Source organism: Eschrichtius robustus, chromosome 16 (genome assembly GCF_028021215.1).
Source record: "Eschrichtius robustus isolate mEscRob2 chromosome 16, mEscRob2.pri, whole genome shotgun sequence".
In the NCBI taxonomy this organism is placed as follows: domain Eukaryota; kingdom Metazoa; phylum Chordata; class Mammalia; order Artiodactyla; family Eschrichtiidae; genus Eschrichtius; species Eschrichtius robustus.
The window spans coordinates 79,596,131-79,611,601 of record NC_090839.1 but is presented as its reverse complement, the minus strand read 5'-3'; the positions used below and the strand labels follow the sequence as shown (position 1 = coordinate 79,611,601).

Here is a 15,471-nt window from a genome sequence, read left to right as displayed (position 1 = left end):
GTATGAGAATATCAAAACTCCTTTGAAGTCCTTAGAGATGGAGGCCTAGTGTGAAAGTGGTGGTAGGGGGGTTGCTTTGGCTAATTGTACCTCTGTGTTGGATCCCAGCCTACAAAATCACTGCAGGGAGAAACCCGCACAAGCCGATGGCATCAAAGAAAGGCAGCCAGTGTGCGTGCTTAAGGCCAAGGAGGCTTATCTTCTGAGCAACTGAAAGATTAGGAGCAGGCTGAACCCCTTGCTCTCGGTGTGATCAGTAGAAGATTACCCCGTGCTCCCCGGTCAGGAGAGGGTGAGGAAGAGGCAGGACAGTGTCATGGGTCCTGTTGGAAACCTGATTATCTTCAGGAGCTCCAATGAGCTCACGTTTCATCGGCCCAGGAGTTGAAGTCCCCCTGATCCTTCTGAACCAGCTGATTGTTACCAGTGAAGTGTTTGAGTGGGTCTGGACCCAGCATTACACCCATCAGGGCACCACCATCTCCTGGGCCTCCAAATTTTGAGGACTGATGGGTCATTTGCTGGATTTTTCACATCCTTATTTTAAAACTTACATTGAGAGTGTTTTCGGGAGAAGGAGGTTCTTTCAGTTCCCTAAAGCCTCTAAGTCAGCTGGCAGAGTCATGGCTCACAGTGGCCTTCTCTGCAGCCTCTCTGTGTGCCCCTGCAGACCTCTGGCTTCAGAAGTACTTCCAAACCCTCTGCAGGGAATCCTGACTCCTACTTGCCTCCTCCGTTTGCTGACTAAATCCCTCTCGTCCCCTAGGTGTCCCCTATGTGTCACTTCCTGGGAGATTCCTTTGCTGACATCATAAGACCCTTGCTCTGTGCTGCCTCAGCTCCCTGTATCCTCCTGTAGCACATAGCACATGAGATCGCTGTGCCTTGCATAGCTGGACTCCCAGTACTGGGCAGGACTTGGTTTCACAGGGCCTGGCTGGTAGCCAGCCCTCTGTGAGTCTCACCCTATTACCGAACACAGGTTCGTGTGCCCAACACACAGTGAGGCCAAACAAACCGAAATGTCAGGGTTTGGAGCAGAGAAAGGTTTATTGCAGGGCCATTCAAGGAGACAGGTGGCTCATGCCAAAAAAAACCCCAAACTCCTTGAAGGATTTCAGCAAAGCCCTTCTAAAGGCCGTGATTAGTTGTTGCAAACTTCTCGGTGTCAGAATCCTTTGTTCTTGTGGTTGTCCACATAGGCCAGGTCAGGATGTTCCTCTAAACCTCCAAGACAAATGTTATTCTGTTCTGCAACTCTTTATCACTACATGAATGGAAAAGTGTTATACCCTTAAAGGTCAGAGCCTTGAAAATAGGCTATCCTGTATATCAGGCTAAAGGCAACATTCTTTTACGAAAGGTGAAGAGCCAGCGTGACTAAGCACAGGCAACAGAGCACAAAGGTTAAAGTAAAAGGAACAGATCTAATATGGAGTCAGATTTGTTCTTCCCTGTTACAGCCCAGCCAGGGAGTAAATGATGAAGCTGAATAGGGCTGGGAAAGGGCTAGCAGGGGCAAGCAACGAAGTGACCAGAGGCGGTGCAGAGCAGAGCTAGCAGACCCAGAGAAGAAAGCAAACAGTAGGTGCTGGACTGAATTGGGGTGAGGACTCACTACCAGTGGGGCTCCTTTCCCCGAGGAAATCTCAGCAGACCCAGCCCAAGAGGAAGAAATGGAAGAACAGGTCAGTCTCAACCAGAACACAAGCTCTGTGAGAATGGGGGTCTCCAGTAGATGTCTTAGTGTGGGTTGCCCCAGAACAGCCCCTGAAACTGAGATTTGAGTGCATTAGTTTATTTGGGAGGTAAAGTGCATCATTAGAGGAGTGGGGAAGTAGGATAAGGAAGGGAAGGCAAAGCCAGAGTAAAACCCACCCCTCAAGAGTTGACCTGCTCAAGGGTGAGGGAGCTGGGGTATTTATATACACCTTTAGCATCAGATGCTTTCACATCAGAACCTCCTGGAACCCTGACCTGGAGGAAGTTCTAAATCAAGAGGTCTGGGGTGGGTCTGAGAATTTGCATTTCTCACAAGCTCTCCAGTTATGCTGCTGGTGGAGGGACCACACTTTGAGACCCACTGGGTTAAGTACCATTTCAGTGGTTCACACTTCAGGTCTAAATGAAGACGCTTAATGGGTGAGAAAAAGTAAGGAAGAGGTATTTGTTTCAGTCTGATCTTAAAGTTAATTCCCATTCATCCTCCCCTGTCCCCCGAGATACCTGGGGAACCCAGAGTGGACTACATTAATATTGTTTCCCTGTTTTCTTTCCCCAGCTCTAGCGTCTATATTTCCTCCAGGCTAGGAGTGCCTTCTCTTTAAGTGGAAGAGGAAGTTAACATTTTTTTTCTTTCTGACTAGTATTAACAAATTTTGTATATGTTCTATACACACTTGAAAAGACCCCCCTACTCTATAATCATGAAATTGAATTCCTGCCAGACATCAACTTTGTGTGTTTAGCTAGACTATGAGTTTATTTTTGTAAGGTTTTTTGATAATGGTGTTTTAACATCTCCTCCTACAATGACTACTCCTTCCTGTGTTCCTAATAATGTTTGATTTCTGTATCTTGTTGTCAGTTTCTTTGGCAACTGTAGATTTGTATCTAAATGGCTTCACTATTAGCAGTGGTTGTTACCATTATGTAATGCTCCCTTTATCTTAAAAGCATACTTTTTTCCCCCTGCCTTGAATTTAGTTTGTCTAACATTAATATTGTTATCCCTGCTTACCTTCTGTTTGAATTTGATTAAAACATTTTCTTCCAGCCTTACCAATTTTTTTTTCTGATCTTAAAAGTAATGCACGCTCTTTGTAGGAACACTTGAATTTATCAAAAAGCACATATAATTGGACAAAAAAAATACTGAAGAGACTAACCAGAAGCAACTGCTCATTTGCCTGGGTTCTCACCCTCTTTTTTCCAATGCATGTTTTACATTAAGATCCTATAGCAAAAACAAGTTAATGTTATTCTTTTTTCTCCTCTGAACTGTGAAGCATAATATCTCCCTTTTTATTAAGAAAAAGTTCTGCAGCCATCATTTTAATGAGAGTAGAATGGTCCATTCTCAGGCTAGTCAAGAATGGCTCAGGTGGAAACTGCAGCCCTCCACTTCCATGATATCACATACATTCAAGAAAAAAGAGGCTTGTCAGAGGGCAGACAGCAGAAGCAAGAAGAACTACAATCCTGCAGCCTGTGGAATGAAAACCACGTTCACAGAAAGATAGACAAAATGAAAAGGCAGAAGACTATGTACCCAGATGAAGGAACAAGATGAAACCCCAGAAAAACAACTAAATGAGGTGGAGATAGGCAACCTTCCAGAAAAAGAATTCAGAATAATAATAGTGAAGATGATCCAGGACCTTGGAAAATGAATGGAGGCAAAGATCGAGAAGGTGCAAGAAATGTTTAACAAAGACCTAGAAATATTAAAGAACAAACAAACAGAGATGAACAATACAATAACTTAAATGAAAAATACACTAGAAGGAATCAGTTAGCAGAATAACTGAGGCAGAAGAATGGATAAGTGACCTGGAAGACAGAATGGTGGAAATCACTGCCACGGAACAGAATAAAGGAAAAAGAATGAAAAGAAATGCAGACAGCCTAAGAAACCTCTGGGGCAACATTAAGCGCACCAACGTTTGCATTATAGGGGTCCCAGAAGAAGAGAGAGGGAAAGGACCCGAGAAAATATTTGAAGAGATTATAGTCGAAAACTTCCCTAACATGGGAAAAGAAATAGCCATCCAAGTCCAGGAAGCGCAGAGAGTCCCAGGCAGGATAAACCCAAGGAGAAACATGCCGAGACACATAGTAATCAAATTGACAACAATTAAAGACAAAGAAAAATTATTAAAAGCAGCAAGGGAAAAATGACAAATAACATGCAAGGGAACTCCCATAAGGTTAACAGCTGATTTCTCAGCAGAAGCTCTACAAGCCATAAGGGAGTGGCACGATATATTTAAAGTGATGAAAGGGAAGAACCTACAACCAAGATTACTCTACCTGGTAAAGATCTTATTCAGATTCAACAGAGAAATCAAATGCTTTACAGACAAGCAAAAGCTAAGAGAATTCAGCACCACCAAACCAGCTCTACAACAAATGCTAAAGGAACTTCTCTAAATGGGAAACACAAGAGAAGAAAAGGACCTACAAAAACACCCAAAACAATTAAGAAAGTGGTAATAGGAACATACATATTGATAACTACCTTAAATGTGAATGGATTAAATGCCCCAGCCAAAAGACACAGGCTCGCTGAATTGATACAAAAACAAGACCCATATATATGCTGTCTACAAGAGACCCACTTCAGACCTAGGGACACATACAGACTGAAAGTGAGGGGATGGAAAAAGATATTCCATGCAAGTGGAAATCAAAAGAAAGCTGGAGTAACAATACTCATATCAGATAAAATTGACTTTAAAATAAAGAATGTTACAAGAGACAAGGAAGGACACTACATAATGATCAAGGGATCAATCCAAGAAGATAAAACAATTATAAATATATATGCACCCAACATAGGAGCACCTCAATACATAAGGCAAATGCTAACAGCTATAAAAGAGGAATTTGGCAGTTACACAATAATAGTGGGGGACTTTAACACCTCACTTACACCAATGGACACATCATCCCGACAAAATTAATAAGGAAACACAAGCTTTAAATGACACAATAGGCCAGATAGATTTAATTGATATTTATAGGACATTCCATCCCAAAACAGCAGATTACACTTTCTTCTCAAGTGCGCATGGAACATTCTCCAGGGTAGATCACATCCTGGGTCACAAATCAAGCCTTGGTAAATTTAAGAAAATTGAAATCATATCAAGCATCTTTTCCGACCACAACACTGTGAGATTAGAAATCAATTACAGGAAATAAAACCATAAAAAACACAAACATGTGGAGGCAAAACAATACATTCCTAAATAATCAAGAGATCACTGAAGAAATCAAAGAGGAAATCAAAAAATACCTAGAGACAAATGACAATGAAAACATGACGATCCAAAATCTACGGGATGCAGCAAAAGCAGTTCTAAGAGGGAAGTTTATAGCGATACAAGCCTATCACAAGAAACAAGAAAAATCTCAAGTAAACAATCTAACCTTACACCTAAAGGAACTAGAGAAATAAGAACAAACAAAACCCAAAGTTAGTAGAAGGAAAGAAATCATAAAGATCAGAGCAGAAATAAATGAAATAGAAACAAAGAAAACAATAGCAAAGATCAATAAAACTAAAAGCTGGTTCTTTGAGAAGATAAACAAAATTGATAAAGCATTAGCCAGACTCATCAAAAAGAGGGAGAGGACACAAATCAATAAAATTAGAAATGAAAAAGGAGAAGTTACGACACCTCAGAAATACAAAGCATCATAAGAGACTACTACAAGCAACTCTATGCCAATAAAATGGACAACCTGGAAGAAATGGACAAATTCTTAGAAAGGTATAACCTTCCAAGACTGAACCAGGAAGAAATAGAAAATATGAACCGACCAATCACAAGTAATGAAATTGAAACTGATTAAAAATCTTCCGACAAACAAAAGTCCAGGACCAGATGGCTTCACAGGTGAATTCTATCAAACATTGAGAGAAGAGCTAACACCCATCCTTCTCAAACTCTAACAAAAAACTGCAGGGGAAGGAACATTCCCAAACTCATTCTACGAGGCCACCATCACCCTGATACCAAAACCAGACAAAGATACTACAAAAAAAGAAAATTACAGACCAATATCACTGATGAATATAGATGCCAAATTCCTCAACAAACTACTAGCAAACAGAATCCAAGAATATATTAAAAGGATCATACACCATGATCAAGTGGGATTTATCCCAGGGATGCAAGGATTCTTCAATGTATGCAAATCAATCAATGTGATACACCATATTAACAAATTGAAGGAGAAAAACCATATGATCATCTCAATAGATGCAGAAAAAGCTTTTGACAAAATTCAACATCCATTTATAATAAAAACTCTCTAGAAAGTGGGCATAGAGGGAGCTTACCTCAACATAATAAAGGCCATATACAACAAACCCACAGCAAACATCATAGTCAATGGTGAAAAACTGAAAGCATTTCCTCTAAGATCAGGAACAAGACAAGGATGTACACTCTCGCCACTATTATTCAACATAGTTTTGGAAGTTTTAGCCATGGCAATCATAGAAGAAAAAGAAAGAAAAGGAATCCAAATTGGAAAAGAAGAAATAAAACTGTAACTGTTTGTAGATGACATGATACTATACACAGAAAATCCTAAGGATTCCACCAGAAGACCACTAGAGCTAATCAATAAAGTTGCAGGATACAAAATTAATGCACAGAAATCTCTTGCATTCCTATACACTAACACCAAAAGATCAGAAAGAGAAATTAAGGAAACAGTCTCATTCACCATTGCAACAAAAAGAATAAAATACCTAGGAATAAACCTACCTAAGGAGGTAAAAGACCTGTATGCAGAAAACTATAAGACACTGATGAAAGAAGTCAAAGAAGACACAAACAGATGAAGAGATATACCATGTTCTTGCATTGGAAGAATCAATATTGTGAAATGACTGTACTACCCAAAGCAATCTACAGATTCAATGCAATCCCTATCAAATTACCAATGGCATTTTTAACAGAACTAGACAAAAAAATCTTAAAATTTGTATCAAGACACAAAAGACCCCAAATAGCCAAAGCAATTTTGAGGGAAAAAAACGAAGCTGGAGAAATCAGACTCCCTGACTTCAGACTATACTACAAAGCTACAGTAATCAAGACAATATGGTATTGGCACAAAAACAGAAATATAGATCAATGGAACAGGATAGAAAGCCCAGAGATAAACCCACACACCTATGGTCAACTAATCTGTGACAAAGGAGGCAAGGATATACAATGGAGAAAAGACAGTCTCTTCAGTAAGTGATGCTGGGAAAACTGGACAGCTACATGTGAAAGAATAAAATTAGAACACTCCCTAACACCATACACACAAATAAACTCAAACTGGATTAACGACCTAAATATAAGACCAGACACTATAAAGCTGTTAGCGGAAAGCATAGGAAGAACACTCTTTGACATAAATGACAGCAGGATCTTTTTTGACCCACCTCCTAGAGTAATGGAAATAAAAACAAAAATAAACAAATGGGACCTAATGAAACTTCAAAGCTTTTGCACAGCAAAGGAAACTATGAACAGGATGAAAAGACAACCCTCAGAAAGGGAGAAAATATTTGAAAATGAATCAATGGACACAGGGTTAATCTCCAAAATATATAAACAGCTCATGCAGCTCAATATTAAAAAACAAACAACCCAATCCAAAAATAGGCAGAAGACCTAAATAGACATTTCTCCAAAGAAGATACACAGATGGCCAACAGGCACATGAAAAGCTGCTCAACATCACTAATTATTAGAGAAATGCAAATCAAAACTACCATGAGGCATCACCTCACATCAGTTAGAATGAGGCATCACCTCACATCAGTTAGAATGGGCATCATTAGAAAATCTACAAATAACAAATGCTGGAGAGAGTGTGGAGAAAAGGGAACCCTCTTGCACTGTTGGTGGGAATGTAAATTGATACAGCCACTATGGAGAACAGTATGGAGGTTCCTTAAAAAACTAAAAATAGAATTACCATATGACCCAGCAATCCCACTACTGGGCATATACCCAGCGAAAACCATAATTCAAAAAGATACATGCACCCCAATGTTCACTGCAGCACTGTTTACAATAGCCAGGTCATGGAAGCAACCTAAATGCCCATCAACAGACGAATGGATAAAGAAGATGTGGTACATATATACAATGGAATATTACTCAGCCATAAAAAGGAATGAAATTGGGTCATTTGTAGAGACGTGGATGGATCTAGAGACTGTCATACAGAGTGAAGTAAGTCAGAAAGAGGAAAACAAATATCGTATGTTAACGTATATATGTGGAACCTAGAAAAATGGTACAAGTGAACTGGTTTGCTGGGCAGAAATAGAGACACAGATGTAGAGAACAAACGTATGGACACCAAGGGAGGAAAGCGTGGTCGGGGGGTGGTGGTGGGATGAATTGGGAGATTGGGATTGACATGTATACACTAATATATATAAAATAGATAACTAATAAGAACCTGCTGTATAAAAAAAATTTTTTTTAAAAAGAAAAAAGAGGTATTTAAAGAACTTACAAAAAAAAAAAAAAAGACTGGCTTGGGGAAAGTGTGAATAAAGCCAGGTAACTCTGGATCTGGGTACACAGGCAAGTCAGGGATTTTCCCTTTTAGTTTTTGCTTTTTCAAGTCGTTTGTTTCATTCAGCTTGAATATTGACATTGGCCTAAGTTAATCCCAAGTAAGAGGCAATTCTTTGTACCTTTGTGCATTATTACACTGAAGTCAGTCAGGCAAAATCACTGCTCACCACATCCACCAGGCACTTTCCTTCTCCAATCCGGCCACATCTGACATTGCTGGCAGCTTCCTTCTTGGCATCTTTCTCCTCCGGAGGCCCTGGCACCACTGTCTTCTGATTGTCCTTCAGTTGTCCTTTTCCTCGGCTTTGTGCTTCAGTTGGGGTCACTCATGGTTCTCACCATCAGGATACACTGGGCAACCTCCTCCACTGTGCACATTCTGGGGACCTCCAAAGCCATCCCCCAAGCTCCACACCTGTGTGTCCTCTGTCTCCTAGGTGGCTACCCAGGGTCCCTCTGAGACCATAAACTCAGTCAGTCCAGTGACTAACTTACCATTCTACTTTCATATCCTCTTCGAATAGTGATGATTTTATTTCTTGCTTTCCAATCTGGATACCTTTTTTTTTCTTGCTTAGTTTTCCTGACTCCTTTATTTTATTTAAAAAATTTTTTTTGTTTTTTTAAATAGAAGTATAGTCGATTTACAAGATTGTGTTAATTTCTTCTGTACAGCAAAGTGATTCAGTTGTACGTAATATACATTTTTAAAATATTCTTTTCCATTATGGTTTATCATAGGATACTGAATGTAGTTCTCTGTGCTATACAGTAGGACCTTGTTGTTTATCCATTCTGTTTATAACAGCTTCCATCTGCTAACCCCAACCTCCCACTCCATCCTTCCCCTGGCCCCTCCCCCTTGGCAACCACAAGTCTGTTCTCTATGTCCATGAGTCTGTTTCATAAATAGGTTCATTTGTCTGACTCCTTTATTTAAAAAAAAAAAAGTACTTACTAATAAATACTCGTTATCCTACCATGTCAAGAACAAGAAATTGACCTTTGTGCTTTCCTAAGAGTTGTAAAAGCCTCTTCTGGGGGAGACAGCTAGGTCATCAATGACCCCAGGGAAATACAGGGCTTACCCCAGCGAGGGCACCTGGCAGGGCTATCGTGTGAACCAGGTACTGGGTATAAGGCAAAAATCTGAACGGATGGAATGACGTGTCCTCTATTTTCTGGTTCTGACCTCATCAAGGCGTACTGCCTACGTTCAGGAGGAGGTCAGAGCATAAGGATGAAATGAATGACCTCAGCTGGTCCAAGCAGCAGGCGTGGAAAACCAGCACAAACCTAGTCAGCCTCTGGTCAGAACATCTAATTATAGGGAAGAATGGGGACCAGACTCATTCGGATGATCTACCCTCAGCTTTAAGTGTGGTCAGGTTGCAGGAGAGATAGTAATGATAACCCTCCACGCGTCTGCCTCAAGCCACACCGCCCCCATGTGGACGGTTGGCCATGGTGGATCTATCTCTTCCCCATCCTACTGGAGATCTCCTTTGCCCCCCACCTATGCTGGCTCCCATGCCTCTCTCTTTCTTGGTTTACATACTGATTTTGGTGAAACTCAACATCTAGAAGTTTCTTGAGAAATATTACAAGGAAGATAAAATCTTTTGAGATTATCCATGTCTGAGGAAAGCTTTTTCCTAATCTTCTGTGTGAATGATGGCCTGATTGAGTTAGATATCACCTTCTTTCAGAATATTGTTGGGTTTGCTCCATTATCTTCTTTCAGTGTTTTTTAGAAGAAACAAAGGAGTCCTGATTCCTGATCTTTTGCATGTTTCTTTCCTTTCTGGAAGCTTGAATCTTCATTTTGTTCGCAGAGTTTGGAAATTCACAATGATGAACCTTGGTGTGGGTCATCCAGTGGCTTCAATCTGGAATCTAATGTCAGTTTTTGGAAAACTTCTTGGAATATTTAATTGATAATGCCTCCCCATTTTTTCTCAGTTATCTCTTTCAGCATCTCCCACTGTATTCCATTATTAAGCCTCCTAAATTGAACCCCCAATTTTCTTATCTTTTCTCTGCTTGCTTACCTTTCCTTATCTTTTTGCTCTGATACATTTGCTTTTTCAATTTTATCTCCCTTCCATTCTATTCAGTTTTTTATATCTGCTATCATGATTCTGCTTCCAGGTCCTCATTTTTATTCTCTGAAATTTCCTTTTTATAGCGTATTATTTTTATTTAATGGAAGCAATATGTTTTCTGATCCCTTGGAGGATATTAATAATGTCTTGTTTTGTTTTTCAGTTTTTTCCCTGTGTATTCTGTTTCCAGAAGGTGCTTTTTTTCTTTGTTACTTAGTTTCTATCTCCCACCTTGGAGGCTTTCTCGCCCCTCCTGCAAGCCTGTTGTCTGCTCATGATTACCTCTTAAGAGGTGATTAGGCAGCCAGGGGCTGGGGAAGGGAAAATGGGGAGTTAGTGTTCAATGGATACAGAGTTTCAGTTGGGAAGATGAAAAAGTTCTGGAGATGGATGATGGTAATGTGCTTGCACAACAATGTGATTGTACTTAATATCACTGAACTGTAAAGTAAAATGGAATATTTCACATTGTTATATATATGTACACACACACACACACACACACACACACACACACTCACTCTGAGTGCTTGGACTTCCTGGGTTTGACAGCAGAGGGGTCAGACACATCTGTCGATCTGTGAATCCGCTTTCCAGCCTCCCCAGCTTGATGGTTGATGTCTCGTCTTGTGTCTTCTCTGCCCTTGGAAGGTTATGGGTTTATTTTATTTTTTTTAATCCCTTTATTGTAGTGTTCAGTGACTTTTGTCCAATTCACAAGTTAAATTTATTATCTTATCCCAGAAGTTCCATACTCATTTTTAAGAACTTTTAATAGGAATTGATAACTTGTTCTCCAGATATGTGTACTGTCCCATGAAAAGTATACGAAACTATCTCTTTCTCTGTATCCTCACCAACACCAAGTCTTATTAATCTTTGTCATCTTTGCTGTTCTGACGAGTGAAAAATGGCATATCATTTTTAGATCTGCATTTTTTGAATATTAGTGATATTGAACACTTTTTCATACCTTTGACCATATTTCTTTTTTAGGGATTTGCCCATTAATGACACTCATTTTTTTCCTATTGGAATATGTATCTTATTGATTTATAAGAACTTTGTATAAGTTTTAAAACTTTTTACATTCATTTCATAGATATTTCTCTCAATGTGAGCTTTCACTTTAATTTGTTTACAGTATTTTTAGACAAGCGTAAATTTTACATTTTTATATAATCAAATCCATCAGTCTTTTCCTGTAGTAACATCCTAAGAAAGTTATTCATGATCCCTAGAAGGTACAAATATTCATGCATATTTTCTTATAGGTAAATATTTCTTTTCAAAATAAATTCCAACAGATTACATATTTTTATATCAGGTGTGAGAAAGTTTTAACCTAGAGACCTTTGTCTCAAAGTATGGTTATCTCAATGTATTTAATAATTCATCCTCACCACTTATTTGAAATACCCTGTTTTCGTATGCTAAAATATTTTACATTTGGAAACATTGAGGCTGAATCACATGAGGACTGATGGGTTATGAAGGAGGGTAAAGAGGAGGGAGGGGTCCAAGAGGACTCCTAGGGTCCTGGCTCCGGTGACAGGGCAGGGTGGTGCCATCCACTAAGATAAGGAGTACGGTAGGAGTAGGTTTGGGAGAGGGATTGAGTTCACCTTTTGGATATGTCAAGTCCAGATTCCCGTGGAATTTTGCTGTGCCTTCCAAACTGAGGGGTAACTTTAGCCATCAAGTTGAAATAATATTAGAAGCTTCTTCATTTCCACTATTACAATCTTTAATACATAAGATTATATATATAATACATGTCTTGTCAATAGTTTTTAACTACTTTTGAAAAAACTTTCTTCCTCTTTTCCTTAAGCAATAGTATGTGGAGGTCTTGGCCAAGTCACCTACCTTTTCTGAGCTTGAGTAAATTGGGGATGATAGTGGCTTTTATGCAGGGTTTAAATTACAAGCTTTCGAGGTAATACTTGTAAAGCACGTAGCACAAGTCCTGGCAGTATAATAAAGGGCATAACTGTTGGGTGCACTTGTGGTGTTATTTGATTTGCCAGCTCCAGCTTATTCCTCAACATTCTACTTCTGTGTCACTTCCACTGGGAAGCCCTCCTGGATTTCCCAGATGTGGCTGGGTTGGGGGCCTCTGCTCCCAGGCATCAGTGTGTACTTTGGCACAACACTTAGCTCGCTGAATTGCCTCTGTGCACTTGCCCATCTCTAAACTATAAGACCCTTGAGAGCAAGAACCATAGTTCCTTCTGTGCTACGTTCCCAGCGCCTTGCACACCAAGTTATAGGGATCGCTGAATACGTTCCTTTAAACTGCATGTGTGCAAAATGTTTTTTTCTACTTCCACTGGCATCATCTTGGGAGTTTTTGTATTTGGCATTGTTGTACATATCTTGGCTTCAATGCTGTAGTTGTTTTGATTTAGGTCCCCCAAACCACCTATCTCCAGTCATCATGATTTGCGTCTCTCGGTGCTCTTGGTGGCTGTAGACTTTGTCACTAATATTTCCCCGTGGAGCAAACACACCTGATCAAGCTCTTCTCTTGGTTGGTGTGTTCAACGGTTGAAAGAAGGATGGCTCAAGTTAGAACTTTTTTCAGTGGAAGGTTCAACCCTCTGGGCTTTCAAAAGGGATTTTGGAGAAGGCATACTGACATTGTTTGCTTTTCTTCTTGGTTTATAATTGCAGAGATAGGAGAGGTCTTGTGTTTCGGGAAGATAACACTTTTCCTGTGTTGTCGAGGCTCTGAGTAAAGTAGCCAAGAGACACCTTGTTATCACACAGCTCCACGCTGGGCCAGGCTTCCTTACTGGAACAGCATCTGCCTCTCCCCCGCTTGTAAAGAGCCTTCCTGATTGGAAATAATATTTGTTTTTGTCCCCAAACAGATCACTGCAATGTGACGGCATTTGCTCTGTGGGTCTGTAATCACAATTAGGTTGTGCATTTATGTTCCTCCCCGTGTATTTTAGGCCATGGGGAGGAGAGGAGAAGAAGGAGTGTGTATATTTTTACACAAGAGATAGTGTGAGAACCCCGGCTAAAGCTTCGTATGCTAACCGGCTTAGAAAAAGTGATGACAACAAATAACCTTGTTATTTTGAAATAATTCTAGATTCATAAGAAGTTGCACAAATGTACAAGGGGTCTTATGTGCCCTTCACTTCGTTTCCCCTGCCGGTAACATCTTGCTAAACTCTAGTGCATTAATCACAACCTATAAATTGACTCTGGTGCAATCCACAAATTGTATGATCAGAACTTATTCTGATTTCACCAGAAATCTGCTGTCCCTTTATTACCACCCAACTCCCCGTCCCTAACCCCTAACAACCACTAGTCTGTTCATCCTCTCTATAGTTTTGTTATTTCAAGAATGTTCTGTAAATTGAAGAATAACCTTTGTGATTGGCTTTTTCCTTCTGCACAGTGTTCCATGGTGTGGGTTTACCAAGTTTGTTTAACCCTTCACCTGTTGAAGGACATTTGGGTTGTTTCAGTTTGGGGTTTTTACAGATAACGGTGCTATGAACATTGGTGTACAGATGTTGGTGTGAAAATAAATTTTCATTTCCTTGGGATAAATGCCCAAGAGCCCCATTACTTGAGTTATGGTAGACACATGTTCAAGCAAACTTCTTTGGTCATTTATTCCATTTATGTGACACCCTCTCTTTAAAAATCTGTTTGATTTTTTTATCTTCCAGCCCAGCCTCCAGTGGAGAAAAAGTTTCTGTGTTAGTCTTGGTGACCTTGACTATGATACTAAGGAGAATGGGTTGCATTCCTGCAGAATCAGGAGTAATCCAAAAAGTGTGTTGAAAGTGTTGCCCTGGGATCAGATTTTGAGCTCCCATTAGATAAGACCCAACAATATAAGGTCCTGGAGGGGCTGATACACCCCAGGGATGGGCATGAGGCTGAGCCAAGGGAAAGTGAGACCCAGGCACTCACACATTGCCAGGTTTCTCTGTCCCGGGTCTCCACTGTCTCTGAGCCCCTCTGTTCCCCTGTCGGCTTGGGAAGGCTGGCCACCTCCAGTTTTCCAGGCCTTCTGGAGGGAAATATGGCTGCAAAGATGGCCCAAAGTTGACATTATAATTACAGCTTCAGCCATTGTAGGGAGACAGGACCACCTCTCCAGGGGAATCCCAGGGAAGGGAACTGGTGCTCTAGTTTGGGTCAGATACCCTTCATTGGACCTGTCAACTGTGGCCAGGAGGGCAGGGTCATGCATAGAACTACCACCCACCAGTAACCGTGGAGGAAGTCTTCAGAAATGGAGGGGGCAGGATGGACAGGCCCAGCATGGACCCCAAATGTTGTAACAACGTCCACGGGATTCACACTTGGAGTTCCCACAAGTTGGGGAAATAAATGAGGCCTTTGAGAAGGATGTGGCACCTGAGTTGGACCATGAGAGACGGTCAGAACTTGGACATGTGGATGGGAGGAAACAGCAGTGGGGCCAAGTAGGCAAACCCGGATCTCAAGGCACAGATGCTTGGGGCACAGAGAGGGAGGCATGCAATGGGATTTGACATGTAAGAATTGATGGGGGGATTGGAGTTTCAGAGAGAGAGTGTCCCAGTCAGAGATGGGGGATCTTGCTGGGCCACAGGATTGAGCAGGGACAGCTTGACCACATCCTTTCACAATGCTGAGCAGCCGCAGAGCTGGAGGGATAAAAAAAAAAGGCTCCTTGAACAGCCTAGCCCAGGCTGGAGATCAGAGAAGCTGACAGATGAGACAGAGGGAGAGGTGGATCAAGAAAGCCCAGGGGTTGGTGGAAATATCGCCAGGAAGGCCAGACGTGGCCATTTTCACCTTTGTTCCCCAAAGAGTGGTGTTGGAGCTTTAATGTTATTTTCTTTGAAAAGTGAGGTGGATCCTTGAGTTGGCATTACCAAGAGTACCTTTAGGCCACTTTAGCTGTGAGCTCTGGGCTGCTTGCCGGGCAGAGGCTCTGTGGCCTCAGGCTGTGCTGTAGGGTCTGGGAGGGCCTGTGCCCGTCACCAGCAAGCAGTTTGGAACAAATCTTTTCCTTTCCT

General features: G+C 40.9%; 1 protein-coding gene across 1 annotated transcript in view; it reads left to right on the top strand.

The window, feature by feature from the left end:
• The window catches only part of GALNT17 (polypeptide N-acetylgalactosaminyltransferase 17), a 447,372-nt gene that overhangs the window by 231,198 nt on the left and 200,703 nt on the right, over positions 1 to 15,471 (top strand). The gene's annotated exons all lie outside the window — the stretch shown is intronic.